General features: G+C 43.5%; 1 protein-coding gene across 1 annotated transcript in view; it reads left to right on the top strand.

Annotated features, from left to right (window-relative positions):
* The window catches only part of CAPN3 (calpain 3), a 396,758-nt gene that overhangs the window by 207,125 nt on the left and 174,584 nt on the right, over positions 1–15,049 (top strand). The gene's annotated exons all lie outside the window — the stretch shown is intronic.

Below are 15,049 nucleotides of genomic sequence, written 5' to 3'. Positions count from 1 at the left end.
TTCGTTTTCTGGCCAGCTGGAGGATCCAAGGCCTTCCCACATAATAACGCCATTTACTGTGCTTAGCCCAGTTCATGAGAAAGGAAAAGGTTGGGAGAAAATCTGCATATACTAATTAACTCTTTAAACTGCACCTGGCCTGGACAAGCCCAAGTAATGTGCATATATCTAGGACCCCCTGAGAGAATAGATACTATAAGTCAATGGTCAGGGATAAATAGCATGAGAAGTAACAACCAAGGCACTTAAACCAACCAGCTGTTTTTAACACAATAGAATAGTCATGTGAAACGAAATAGTGTGAGTAGGTCTAGTAATATTTTTTAATATAAATTATGTCAACAAAGAAAAATCAATCATACGAAAAATATAATACAAGTCTTAAAATCATGAACACAATAATTTGTAACAAATTAATAAAGATATAACAAACACAGTAAGTGCTATGCAGTATATCCACAGAGAAAATCAATCATAGCAACTATATCATGCAAATCATGAAAGTAAATGCAAGTTATTAATCCACGAATTATTAAAATATATGAACAAACAATCAATACATAAAAAAAGACATTTAATTCAAAATTTAAAAAGTGGCATAAAGGAATAATTCTCTACGCGCGTTTCGGCGACCAGCTCCTTCTTCTGGAGTAGCCACGTATGTCCTAAATGTAAAGGAAACAAGAAATAAAAAAAACAATTCTAAATAAATGTGTCAAGGATTATTGTTTAAAAAAAGTCAATTTCGTTTCAATCAGACTGAAAAATTACAAAAACATACATCACCTACAACATCAAAACTATTTCATATTGGCAGGACAGATTAACATCTTTACATTTCAAAAGTGTACCCTAGAATAGGGCCTTCATTTCTCTGTGCATTTCTCAGGGATAGTAATCAAACTGTAAAGATTGGAAATTCGATTTTTACAGTGAATGGGGGGGGGCATCTCATATTATCGTGACAGGGGAACCATTGACAGTTTATTTTAATTTATCTTATTTACAAATATTATACTTACACTCTTTAAAAGAGCACATCAAATTGAAAAACTTGCTAATTGATGTTGGCCGGATTAAAAAGCTGAAAAGAAGGACCATGATGTTAATATTGTGCATTTTATGTTATGCGTATAGATCGTACTAATAAGGAGATTACTCAATACTGATATCCTTATGAAGATGGGATCAATTCTTTATGATCTGATTGCGGAATCTTTAAGTTATATGTTTTAAAGCATTTATACTTTCCTGTATTCTTCAAATTAATATTCCTAATTTATAAACAAGGGAGGTAAATTCTCAACCGATCTAAATACAGGCCATAACAATCAAATATTTATATAACCAGTAGGTTAATGCAATAAAAGGTTTTAGTGATTACTGCGATAAACAGGCCTGATAGGGTAGCTCAAGGAAAACACATAACTGTTACCTGATTTGTATTGTTCACCTTCGTGTCTCTTACATCTACTGATGATAAATGTATTCTTTCAAAGAAATAATCAAATTCCTAAAAAATCAATAGATTATGTAAAATAAGAATATATGTTTTAATCATCTGAATGATACCCTACTAATCTAAAAACTATTGTTAAACACGTTTACCTGATGTAATCTTTAATACTCAGGCACTCGCTCCCTAGACCCTTTAAGTAAAGCGAACAACCTACAGGAAAATAAAGTAAAAAATTCCGGGTGAAGGACATGTGTCTTAGTGCTAAGAAAACAAATTACGATATTGAAGGGACATAGAATGTAATGTACCTCGTGGGTTTTTAAATATTTCACAGCCGGATAAAGCACAGGGGGCCTTCCTGATGTGAAGACCTTCCTGATCTCAGCAAATACTGCAATTAAAAATAAAACAAGAGTCAGCTATCTATCTGAAAGACAGAAGGACTCTAAGCTTCAGATAAACTAAATGGGGCAGAGTATGTACTTACAGAAAATAATCCTGTTGTGAATCCGGACGGTCCGGGAGCGAGGCACTGGCTTCTGCAATGTGGGAAGTGTGTATCCCGAATGGCGGTGACCACTTGCTATTTATACTTTAAGGTCCACAGTTAATTGTTTCCTAAAACGGCTGAACGGTCTCAGCTGAGTAAGTAATTTCAAAGGGAAAAAGCGCCGAAGGACTACGGATTTAGGCAGAGGAAGTAAAAAGCGCTGAAGGACTACAGGTTTGAACATCTTTTTAGGAAAAATAAATGACAGACTACAACCACTGTTATCCCGAGTGGCGGTGACAGCTCATTATTTGTACTTTAAAATCTACAATTAGTTATTTCCAGAGTAGTTGAACTGTCTCAGCTAAATAAATATTTACAGAGGGCAAAAACGCAAGAGGACTACGATTTTAAATTTAAAAATAAAGAATAATAGAACGCGCCGATGGACTACCGGTTTGGCATCTTTTTAGGAGAAATAGACGACAGACTAAAACCACTGTTCTGCAGGTTTTAATCAATCCTATGAGAAGAAGGACTACCAAATTAAGCAAAGGAAGTGAAAAGCGCTGAAGGACTACAGGTTTGAACATCTTTTTAGGAAAAATAAATGACAGACTACAACCATTGTTATCCCAGGTGGCGGTGACAGCTCATTATTTGTACTTTAAAATCTACAATTAGTTATTTCCAGAGTAGTTGAACTGTCTCAGCTAAGTAAATATTTACAGAGGGCAAAAACGCAAGAGGACTATGAATTTAAATTTAAAAATAAAGAATAATAGAAAGCGCCGATGGACTACCGGTTTGGCATCTTGTTAAGAGAAATAGACGACAGACTAAAACCACTGTTCTACAGGTTTAGTCAACCCTATGAGAAGAGATAGATGACAGACTTTATTCACTATTCTTGAACTGGTTTTTTACTAATAAATCAGTAGTGTAAACAATTGCAGCAAGATGAAAATAATAATAGAACTGCATACAAGTCATTACTCTGATTATAACCGACGAAATCATGACATGTTGATTTAGATTAGGCACAGAAATGCGATGTTCTATGCCTAAAGAAAGTCAGAAAAATTCAATCAATAAGTATACAATTAAAAAAGTCATGTCATCTATTCAAATCTATTAAAGTATTAACAGAGGAATCATGAATATTTTCTCTATCGGGTATGTATGAATGTTAAACCTGGGAAAACTAATGAAATAATTTTAATATTTTCTATATAAAGAGTAATCCTATATATATCTCTTTATATATTTTAAATTTACGCTGAAGCTGATCTAAAAACTTTATCAAGGCTCTATTGGATGGCGTTTTCCCACGGAATCTCACTGTTGAGACCACGTCGGAAAGTGTCAAAAACAAAAATCCAATAAACCTCCCTTTTCTTTCTTATTGCCGCACCACCTTGGGAGTCTGGAGTTCGAATTTTCTCTAATATGCGCCACTTTATTTCTTCAGGACCATGGTTCATGTCTGTAAAGTGTTTCACCATGGGGGCAATCATTTTCCTCGTTCTGATAGCAGAACGGTGTTCAGTCAAACGTGTTTGAACCATTCTAGAGGTTTCTCCCACATAACCTAAAAGGCAGGGGCACTGTACAAAATAGACAACATTGGCAGACTTGCAATTCCACATTTCCTGGGCTTTTGTGGTATGACCATTGCATGAAAATTCCTCACCTGTAATAATACTTTTACACGAGATGCAAGTCGAACAAGGGAATGTTCCTTTAATAGGATTGTTGGTTAGAATAGATTTCTGTACAAATTTCTGTTTGCCAGTATGATCAGCAAAGCGAGAATGTACAATAAAATCTTTAATGTTTTTATTGCGTCGGTGGGCGAATAAAGGCTTGTCCAATTTTGTTTCTACTGTGCAGTTACTATTAAGTATATGCCAGTTGGAGCTGATAATTTGTTTCACTTTAGCATTAACTGTGGAATGCTTAGTGATACAGACAACCTTTTTATTTTCATTTGGAGGTTATACTTTCAAAAGACAATCACGGTCATAGTATCTGGCCCTTTTGTATGATGTTCTTACTAGCCGATGTGGATAGCCTCTCTCAATAAATTTTGATCTCATGATCAGGGCCTGCTTATCAAAGTCTGCGAGATCCGTACAATTACGTCTGACTCGCAAAAACTGTGAGAAAGGAATACTGTCTTTTTGTGTTCTAGGATGGAAACTCTTATAGTGTAAGAGCGTGTTTCTCGCTGTAGGTTTCACATGTAAATCTAGTTTCAATTTTCCATGGTCTGTCATTATCACTATGTCTAGAAATTCCACCTTTTCAGCACTCACGTGTGTTGTAAACCGCAAGTTAGGGTCTGCCTCATTGATCCAAGCTGTAAATTCTGTTAGAGTGTCCCTCCCATCGGTCCAGACAAAGAATATATCATCGATATATCTGGACCAATGGGAGATAGACTTAAAGAAGGGGGCAATTTCATTTTGTATATGTTTCTTTTCGAAGGCCGCCATATAAATATTGGCAACCGACGGGGCTACTGATGCCCCCATACTAACTCCTTTGTTTTGGCGATAGATTTGAGAACCAAAGCCAAAGATGTTTTCATTAAGTACAATTTTCAAACAAGCTAGTAAAAAGGAAGAAGGACATTCAATGTTAAATTCTTCAATGAACCATGCTGTGGTTTCCATGGCTCCTGCAATAGGTATATTACTATATAAGGATTCCACATCCATGGTTACAAGTAAATCGTGTGTTGAATTAAAAGTTAGCCCTTCTATTTTCGAAATCATATGACCAGTGTCTCGAACATATGACTCAATCTTATGAATATGGGGACGGAGGTAATTGTCCACATATTTCGAAAGTGGTTCTGTTACCGTTCCTATAGTTGAAACTATGGGACGGTAGGGAGGGTTATTCTGATTCTTGTGTATCTTTTGCAAACCATATACACATGCTAATTTGCCTTGGTTGAAATTCAAAAATTCATATTCTTTTCTCAATATCTCTCTATTTTCTAGGGCCTGATTCGTCAAATTCCGTATTTCTTTGGTAATATTTAAAGTGGAATATGAGTTTACTGGGCTGTAAAATTTAGGATCTTGTAACATCTCTAGCATAGTGGCTTCATACTGTGCAGAGTCAATGATTACAATTCCGCCTCCTTTATCACATCCTTTTATTACTAATTTATTATTTGAGGAAAGGGAATGTAAGGCCTGATATTCATCTTTATTTAAGTTATATATTGGTTTTGGTATATAACGTAAGGCTTGATCTAGTTTCTTTAGAACAACTAATTCGAAAGTGGCCACTTCAGGGCCAAGCCCAAGACCAGAGAAACAAGGAAGGAAGACCAGACCTTTGGATTTAAACACAGTAGGTGCTGAGGCTCAGTTTAGGTCTTGCCATAGAAGACTTCAAGTCATCAGGTTTAAATCTCCAAGAATGCTGTGAGTGTAGAAGTAGAGATGGAGTGACAATATTGCACCCATAATCGGGCAGAGGTGCCTACCATACAAAACTTTCCAACCCACTCAAAAATGCCTACAGGAGAGATACATTTGAGACCTCACTGCACCTGTGAGCGATAGCCACCAAGGAATGCCCACTGGGAAGGAGAAGTTACCTGATGCCACAGCAACTATGGACTGAAGGACTTTGTCTCCAGCTGGCATTCAGAGACTGGGAGTTTTCTGATTATGCTGCCTGAGAACAGTAGTGGAAAAGTACATGATGAGGATGGTGGAGGGATCACCTGGTACTTATGTGCACTGGTTCCTGACTTTTCTGACACACCGGTGCTCTGCAGTACCCAGGAGGCAGTGAGGCATGGGTAGTGCAGTAGGAAAGGCGGTCTGCTTGTTGGCTGTAGGGAGGCTGTGGAAGATGCATGGATAGAGAATTGGGTGCCTAGGCAGAGGACCGGTCTGGTGAAGGGAGCCTTAAAAATGAATCTCTGTGAAAAAGTTTAGAGACCAAGAGGCCTGAATAAGCTGATCCTGGGGTCTAAAGCTCACAGCCAGGAGTAACCTCGGCCCAAGCTCCTTCATTTAAAAAGCCGTCACAGACATGGTGGTCTGCTGACCCCAGCAGGCCACCATCCCTGTGAGTGCTGGCCATTCCCGATGGGGTCGCTAATTGTAACCTGCCTGATGAATATTAACGAGGCAGGTCATTTGCAACCCCATTGGAATCGCAAACAGTGTCTGAGACACTGTTGTACTCTACATTTTGCGAGTCGCAAATGTGAATTGCAAAATGACGCAATTTGCGACTCACAAAATGGAAGGGTCGTACATCTGGCCCTAAGTGCAGATGTCTATTGTAGGCCCCTGCTATACAAATGTGTAATAAGTCATATTTATTACTGAAATCATACAAGCCACCCACAAAACTTTCCCCCCAACTCAATCTGGGGATTTGGGCAATTCATGCAAAGAACTTATTTGAATATATAAACAACTGACAGAATCCTCATTTCCTCTCACCCATCCCGCAGTGATTCCATCAAATGGCTCTGCAGTTGTATTATGGCATATATATCGTAAAAAACAAATGGCAACTCTTTGAGTCAGCATGTTTCATTGCCCCTTCTTAGGTAGTGAATTCATTATAGTCTCAGAAAAATCAAACGGTAAGTCAGTCGCACTGCTAAAAGTATGCCACTGATATTTGCAATAGCAGTACAAACTGAAATATGCAATTTGGGATTTCTTGTTTCATGCAGCTCATAATAAGGCAGTCAATGGAATCCGGTGAGGTCATCCTAAATTTCAACCGCGCCGTTATTGCCCTTGCATAAGAAACCTAATACAGTCTTAGGATCCTTGGTAAACCAGTGTACTTTGACCAGACTCCCATCTCTGGCACAGGTCCTAGAAACATTGGTGACCGCACATATTTCTGCTTACCTGGACACAGTTCAATTTTCAATTAGATGTCCATTTATACCCGAGTAGGGCACTGAAATTAGCCTTATGGGAAACTTGAAGAATAACTACATTACATATAAGATGTCCACGGGTCTAAACACAAAAAGCTACCTCGACAAAGATGTGATTCTAAAAAACAACAAGAATAAGGATGTAAGTATGTTAGTAATCCTAGAATTCTCCTAAAAAGTAAGGCTACCCATCAGTCACCACTCGGTACCGCCCTAGTCATCATCTGGGACTCCTTTTGACCTTCCCATTGTGAAACATAAATGATGAACACAGGACTAGATGAAATGTCCTACATCAAATAATGAATCACTAGACGGTCCTTCAGATGTTAACTGATAATCATATGTGATGGATAAAAAGAAATTGCAGTGTATACAAGTGTAGAAAAGTGAATTAAGATTGGGTAAGTGAGAAACACAGTATTTTATTCTTTTTACTCAATTCCCCAAGATTAAAAACAGAGCAAAGTGGAGCAGTTTTAACAAATATCTGCCCGAATTATTGTTAGGTCGACATGTTTGAGCAATATAAATGGACACTCCTGTCCTTGCCTTCCTCAGGACCTTCAAAAGTGATTGCTACTGCAATGTGCAAAGTAAACCAAAAAAGTGTGTTAGAAATAAGGAAAATAGTTTCACCTGAAATTCTAGGTGTCTAACGATTCCCTTCTGCATGTGGGCTAATTGGCCACTGAAAGAAATATATAATTATTATTGATTTATAGTTCGCATCTTCTAGAGGTCATAAGCAACACGTCAGGTGTCTCTCTACGTCGACATCCTGGTGTGACGTAAATGCCAATCATATATGCATTTCGCAAACATTATCATCAGTTACATCATGTGATATACTATTCCATTGATGCAATCCCACTCCTGCTTACCTATTTTGCAGGAGGAAAAGGCCTCACCTCACCTGGCTGCGGCTCAGGGAGAGGAAGCACCGCTCTAAAACCAGAGAAAAAGTAAACATTAAACAAAGATAAATGTCCTATTTCCTCTTATGCGCCTGTGTATTTTCAGATACATGTTCCTCATTTGTTCGTTATATTTTCATGTCTGGATGTATCCAATTAGACTAATTATCTCCTGTTCCTTCGTTCAGACACCCGCTGAAACCGGGAAACAGAAGAATCTGATATCAATTTTGGCATCACTGTGATATGGTGCCACCTGCTGTCAAGCACAGAAATTTTCTTATATTGCGATGGAGATAGCCATGACACCACCATCTTTATCAATTCGCTTATGTCAATAGGTCCCCAAAAGTAAATACTATTCATGCCGTGATGGCTAACTTACATGTTCTATTATGAGGCCACTGTAGTATATCTACACACAAAGGGGCCTATTATGATTGCGGTTCTTCAGCATCCTCCGGGCCGGCGGAAGCCACCGCCGGCCCAGAGGATGCGGAAAAACCGCAGCGGACCCACCAAAGACCCACCACCACATTAGGATGGCTAGTGGGTCCTGGTTTCCGTCCGCAGCTTTTCCGCCGCGGTTGGCTTACAACCGCGGCGGAAAAGCTCTAATATGGTGGCGGTGTCTCTCAGACACCGTCCACCATATTAGGAAGTGCCTGAAAAGATGCTTTTCCGCGGCGGATTTTCCGCCGTGGAAAAGCATGTGGAACTTCACTGCGGGGGCCCGTTGCGGGCCCCCTAGGTGAAGGGGGGGTGGGGGGTGCACATGGGGGGTACCTATGGTACCCCCCTGCATTTGTATGCAGAGATCGGCAGGCACCGAGCGGTGCCTGACGCTTTCTGCATACAAATGCAATGTATGCATTTTTAACATTGCGGCGGGTGCAGCTTGAAGCTGCACCCACCGCAATGTTAAGGATAGAGGATGTGACCGCCACCCTGGCGGTCACATCCTAATCTTCACGGGGGGAAAGCCGCTGCCCATGCAGATGTTCCCCCCTACTCTATGGTGGCGGACGGACTCAGGTCCGTCCGCCATCATAATCGGCCCCATAATGAGCATCTCGGCCCGTAAATCGCAAGATGCCAAGCCTTACAATACTTTGCACCGCAATGTTGTCATATTCCACAAACTATACATACTCATATGGTACTGATAAGCTAACCCAAGACAGACTTTCGACATGTGTTACAATATCGTCGGGGCCCCTCCTTAGCACTGAGGTTAGCTATTGCGAGACAAGTAAATATTCTGTCCCCCTCACCTGTCCCTCGGTACTTCTCGCCGGCTTCCAAGCCGTCTCGGGGAGGTACCCGGCGGCATTGTTTAGCCTTATTTGCCTCCTGTGATTACGGCGGGTGAGTGACGCATCACGTGATAAGATCACGTGATATTGCGTCATATGTTTGACTGCTGGGAGTTGTAGTTCCCTTACTCTAGAGTCCCCGTGGGACGGCGTTTATTATGATATTAAACAATAACGACCTCTATCGACAGTAAGAGTGTCTAGTAAACAACAAAATCAACCATTTCAATATTATAATGAATTGTGAATATCCTGCTATTAGTTCAAGTCATTGTTAGATGATCCTGCATTCACATAGCTAGGCGCACTCTGCGACACATTCCTCCCTTTTCTGTTGGCGCCCAGGGCCATGCCGTTCTTATCAGCAGATTTAGACACCACCGTGTGCGTTGCTAGCATCAGTGTCAAAGGCTTTGTCCAATGATCTACACGCCTCTAATATGATGTCCCAGTCCATCGCTATCGGGGTCTTGCGCAACCCTCTGGCCTCTTCTCGCCTCAGTGCAGCACTCTCTGCAACACCCCACTGTGTCAGTTCACTGTGCCATGCATGGATAGTAGGTGGTGTCCTCGATTTCCATCGCATGGTGATCGCTCGCACTGCCAATAGGAGCGCCAGGTTTTCAAATCTAAATTGCACCTTATACTTAGAGGTTGCCTTCCGCAGTCCAAGTATACAGCCCCCAACTGTTGCCTCTATCTCCCTTTTTGTAATTTCCGCAGTGTATCGCCTGATCGAAGCCCAATATCCCCCGATCCGAGGACAGGACCATATCATGTGTACCAGGTCTGCACCCTCTAGCTGGCATCTAGGGCATTGGTGACACGTTGTCGGGTACATCCTGTCGAGTTTACGTGGAGTAAGTTACGCCCTGTGTAGGATCATAGTTTGAATATATTTAAAGCGCGCATTCCGTGATACTTTTTTAGGGTGTTCCGGCACCCTCTCCCACTCCTTATCCGCAAGGACCCTATCAATGTCGCCCTTCCAGGCGGTGTGGAGCGGTGTCATGCCAACTTGTGTATGGGAGCATAATCCTACATATAACCACCTAACGAGGTGACGTCCCCTACCCATGAAGTACAGCGTTTTGACTAGGTCATTAGTGGGGGGTTCCTGTCTCTGTGGGGCCCAATATTTCCGGACATATTGTAGCAGTGCTGCATGTAAGAGGTACAGATGGTTTGGCGCTCCTGTTTCTCGAACAAAGTTATAAAGGTCCAATAACATTCCCTCTCCGAAGAGGTCTGCAACTGTGGTGACTGCCACATCCGCCCAGGGTGTAAGCCTGCGCGTCGAAAGGCGTCCGCCCTGCTAGGGAATGCCAAGCAAAGGTATATTCCCAGCATAGGCCGCGGATGCTCTCGTATTCTGCAGCGCTGCCTTCCAACATTGCAGGTCCGTGCGCAGAAGTGGGGAGAGGTCCCGCGGTAACTTACTATGAGGCAGTAAAAGGGTGTGTAACGTCCCTTTACCTATATCTTGATCGGTCTTCCCTATCTCCTGCAAATTACGCCCTGCTGACCAAAAGGATAACCACTGTAATTGGCAGGCAAAAAATACGCCGGAAGATCAGGCACCCCTAGGCCCCCTCCAGACGTGCTGCGCTGCAATTTCTTAAGGCTAATCCTCCGTCTACCCGACCCCCAAATGAGTTCAATTAGCAAGGTATTCATTAGTTTAAAGGTATTGCACGGTAGCATAAGTGGTATGTTCGTAAAGTTATAGAGTAGCCGTGGAAGAACCACCATTTTGGCGATTGCTGCCCTGCCTGCCACTGACAGCTGTAGGGACTTCCAGAAGTTAATGCTGGACCGTAAGGTTCTCAGAGCTCTATTCAAGTTGCCCTCTAGCATATCTGCCTGGGTTCTATACACTTGGATGGCTAAATATTTAAACGTGTGAGGAACAACCTTGAAGTGTAGCGAGCCAAATCGAAAATCCGGCAGAGCCGCCTGTTCTTTAAAGAAGAAAACCGTTGATTTCGCCGGTTAAATGGCAAGGCCCGACAGCCTTTCAAAGGACGTAAACATAGCGGCCATCGTGTCCATGGGGGAGCAGAGGTCGCTCAGGTATAGAATGATATCATCAGCATACGCCGACAGCAAATGCGTGGTGCCGCCCACAGTTATCCCCATATCAGTCAGATCCGCCCTGATCTTTAATGCCAAGGGTTCAAGGGCCAGTATAAAAATAAGCGGCGAAAGCGGGCACCCCTGTCTCGTACCCCTACGTATCTGGTATTCTGCCGAAATATGCCCCCCGTCCGTGCTCGAGCTGTAGGAGCATTATATAGGAGCCGGATCTAATTAATGTATTCCTCCGGTAGTCCAAATCTTGCTAGGGCCCTAAATATATAGTCCCATTTAATCATGTTGAACGCTTGGCGCATATCTAATGAAACACAGCCCGGATAGTGTCACGGTGGGGGGCCTCTGCAAGAAGGTGGTGTAGCTTTCTAGTGTTCAAGGATGTACTGCATTCCGGTAAAAAGCCCGTCTGGCCTATATAGAACAGTTTATGTAGTGTAGGCAGGAGTCTGTTTGCTAGATCTTTACTAAGTATTTTGTACTCCGTCGTCAACAATGATAGAGGCCAGTAGCGAGCCATATCCGTGGGGTCCCTGCCCGGCTTCGGGAGTGACACCACCAGTGCCTGCGCTGTAGTGAGGGGCAAGGATCCCTCCTTCAATGCTTCTTTATACAGGATTTCTAATTGGGGTACAATGAGATCCGCATAAGTGGCATAAAATTCAGCAGGTAGGCCGTCCAACCCAGGAGTCTTGTTGTGGGGGAGACCCTTGATGGCAGCTTTGATTTCCGACTGAGTAATGGGGCCCAGCAATTCTTTCCGCGTCTCCACCGACAGTTGGGGGCATTGAACTGCGGATAAAAACTCATCTATAGACGTGCTTACCTCCTCTGCAGGTGCGCTATACAGTCCGGCATTATATTGACTCTAATATTAAAGCAGGTCTAATTCTAACTTCCTGCAAAGGGGCTTGTTTGTCCTCTTTCAGAACCGCTTCCTGTCCAACCTATTTAGCTTCTCCTCTACGTCTATCAAGGACTTATGAATTTCTTGTCGTGCCCCTACTGTCACGCCAATATCCGTCCCACGGAACACCGTTTTAAACGCGTCCCACTCAATCAGTCTATAGATGCTGTGTTGCTATTGTCTATAAAGTACTGCTGAATGGTGTCTGATATGGCAGTGCAGAACACTGAGTCCTCTAGCATTTAGGGCCTCAATCGCCATGTTGGCACTGGGGTGGGCACCCTGCCCCACCCAAGTACCACTTCCAGTGGGCTATGGTCGGAGAAGGACTTCGCCAGATATGTAGTGGTCAGTACCTGTATTGCAATGGAATTGGAGCAGTACATCCTGTCGAGTCGCATATGTGATATGTGCACCGGTGAATAGAAGGAATACTCTATGTGTGATGGGTGTCTCATCCGCCATACATCGCGTAGCCCCCAGCCGTCCGCCCACTCACAGAATGCATTTGCTTGTTTGCAGACCCCCGTTCCGTGCAGTGTGGGGTGCGACCTGTCTAGCGTGACATCCAACAGAGCATTACAATCCCCCCGATGATCCATGGGTAACTTTCCCACCCCACCAGCGCGGCAGACAGCTTACACAGGAACTTGTCCTGTGCTGAGTTTGGTGCATAGATTGATCCCAGTACCACCGGTTGGCCATCCAAAGTGCCCCTGACTAGGATGTACCTCCCCTGTTGATCTACTCTCTGCTCTCCGTGCCTGACCCAGATCGTCGCGCCTCTCGCAAACCCCGAACCTGTGGTAGAAAACACCTGTCCCTTCCACTTTTTATGGAGTTTCCCCACTTCCAGTTCAACCAAATGGGACTCTTGCAAGTATACTATCTGCGCCTTGCGCCTCAATAACTGCGCGTGTATTCTATGCTGCTTCTGAACTGATCCCAGACCCCTGACATTCCACGTTATTTTGGTATATCTGTTTTGTATTTGCATCATGTATCTGGATGTGGACACCGTATAACCGGCCAAACCGGTGCAGTGCCGTGCCAACCCGAGAGAGTGCACCCCGCAGGACCATTACCCTCCCCAACAATTCCCAATACTCTATCCGGTCGTGAAACTATACCGGACCACCCAACTAAAGTGGAAATATAGGAACTTGTGTAGCATCTATGCAAAGCTTTCGCATCTCGGGGTACGTGGCCAAACCTACCCATGCTGTGCACTCTTCTGCTCAGTGTTACCTTAGAATACAAACGGTCCCCGGGCCTGAAGTGCCCCACAATACAATGCCTGTAGAACAAATATGTTGGTAATATTAACGCAGCCATATACATTACAGTTCAGTTGCGAGTTCGTAGCAGTGTTACCTCAGTCAGGAAAACAGTCCGTCTGCAGTCTGTGGGGTCGCGGACGGAAACAGGGTCACGCTCCCATCCGAATCGGATTTTGGGGTGTCTACTTCAGACGTGGTCATGTTGCCGATCTGCGCCGTCGACCAGAAGGAGGAGACTGCAAGGATTGCCGCCTCCTTATCTCCCTGCATCTGCTGAGTCGTTGACCGGAGTTGTGTATTCCTTTTGCGCATTCGTCTTGAAAGGCGGCGTCCTGACACGCGGCCATCTTGCACCATGGATGTCGAAGTCTGGGAGTTGGCCATCGATTGCCTCCCCATCTCCATCACCTCCAACCATTCCTCCACGTCACCAGGACTCTCAAAGAACGCTTATGATTTTTTTTAAATACATTTTTATTGAGTTATAAAAACATAGGCACAGTGAAGAACCTGAATGGGGCTGCAAATGGACACATCTGAAATCAAAAATAGAACTTAGCAGGATACTATATTTCCACCTCACATCATCGACATCTGTAAAAAGTCCCTCCCGATGTGGAATAATGTGCCCTGAAATGGGGTTAATCCCTGTACCCCACCCTCTGTCCTGCAGTATGAATCAGTGAGATCTACTAGTTGGTATCTCTCCGGTCATCATCTATATGATGTAACTCTAACAAACCCCCCTCCCCACAACCTTAACTAACCCCACATCCCTCCCTCCCCCCCAGGCATGCCACTCGGTTAATAAGGTTTCGCTGTTTGATCTGTGAGCAGGACAGTGATGGTCTGTGTCCTATATATCCCAGACCTCAAGTTTCGGTGTTGGGGACAGGTGTTCTCCCATGGTCGTCCCGCCCTATCTGCGCTCTGCTCTCTAGCCTATCAGTGCCTCCCAAAATCAGTGGTCTGCTGCAGGTTCCCTCCGCTCAGGAGAGCCAATGGTATTGACCGCTGGGTGTTTTACTAGCTCCACCAGGCTTATGATTTAGAAACCTATTCCTGACAATTCTTCACACTGACTCTCAAGGTTAGGCACCAAGCAATGATGTCAACGTTGTCTACGTCAACACAATTTTTTACACCAAAAATGCTTCTGCCATTCAGCATCTTCTATAAGTATAACCCTCGCTATGAATTTGTTTCTAGATTCATATACACTGAATGCAGCACACTCCTGAAAACATAAAAAAGGCGTAGGAATGGTCTAGCGCGTGTTCGACCCCTGAGGCTTGAGCCGGGGGCTGTTACTCTTAAAATTGTGTGCATTTTAAAATTGTTTTGCCCCTGACTTTTGCTATTATTTTTATTTTAAAAACTACCAAAACTTGCATTTTCGTGCACTCGTCCCCACTCCCAGTGCAACCGAGTCAGCGCTGACGCTGTGGGAAGCTGGGCTTAGGAGGCCATATTGGGGGGAATTAGGGTTGGCGTTCGAGTTGTTGCTCGCCTCCCGCCCGCCCACTTACAAAAGCGGCAGTGTAACACGAGCGCGCTGATTGCTAGCGCGTGTTCGACCCCTGAGGCTTGAGCCGGGGGCTGTTACTCTTAAAATTGTGTGCATTTTAGAATTGTTTTGCGCCTGACTTTTGC

This window comes from Lissotriton helveticus, chromosome 9, assembly GCF_964261635.1.
Source record: "Lissotriton helveticus chromosome 9, aLisHel1.1, whole genome shotgun sequence".
Taxonomy (NCBI): domain Eukaryota; kingdom Metazoa; phylum Chordata; class Amphibia; order Caudata; family Salamandridae; genus Lissotriton; species Lissotriton helveticus.
Note: the sequence above shows the minus strand (reverse complement) of the source record. Positions and strands in the feature narration are given on the sequence as shown.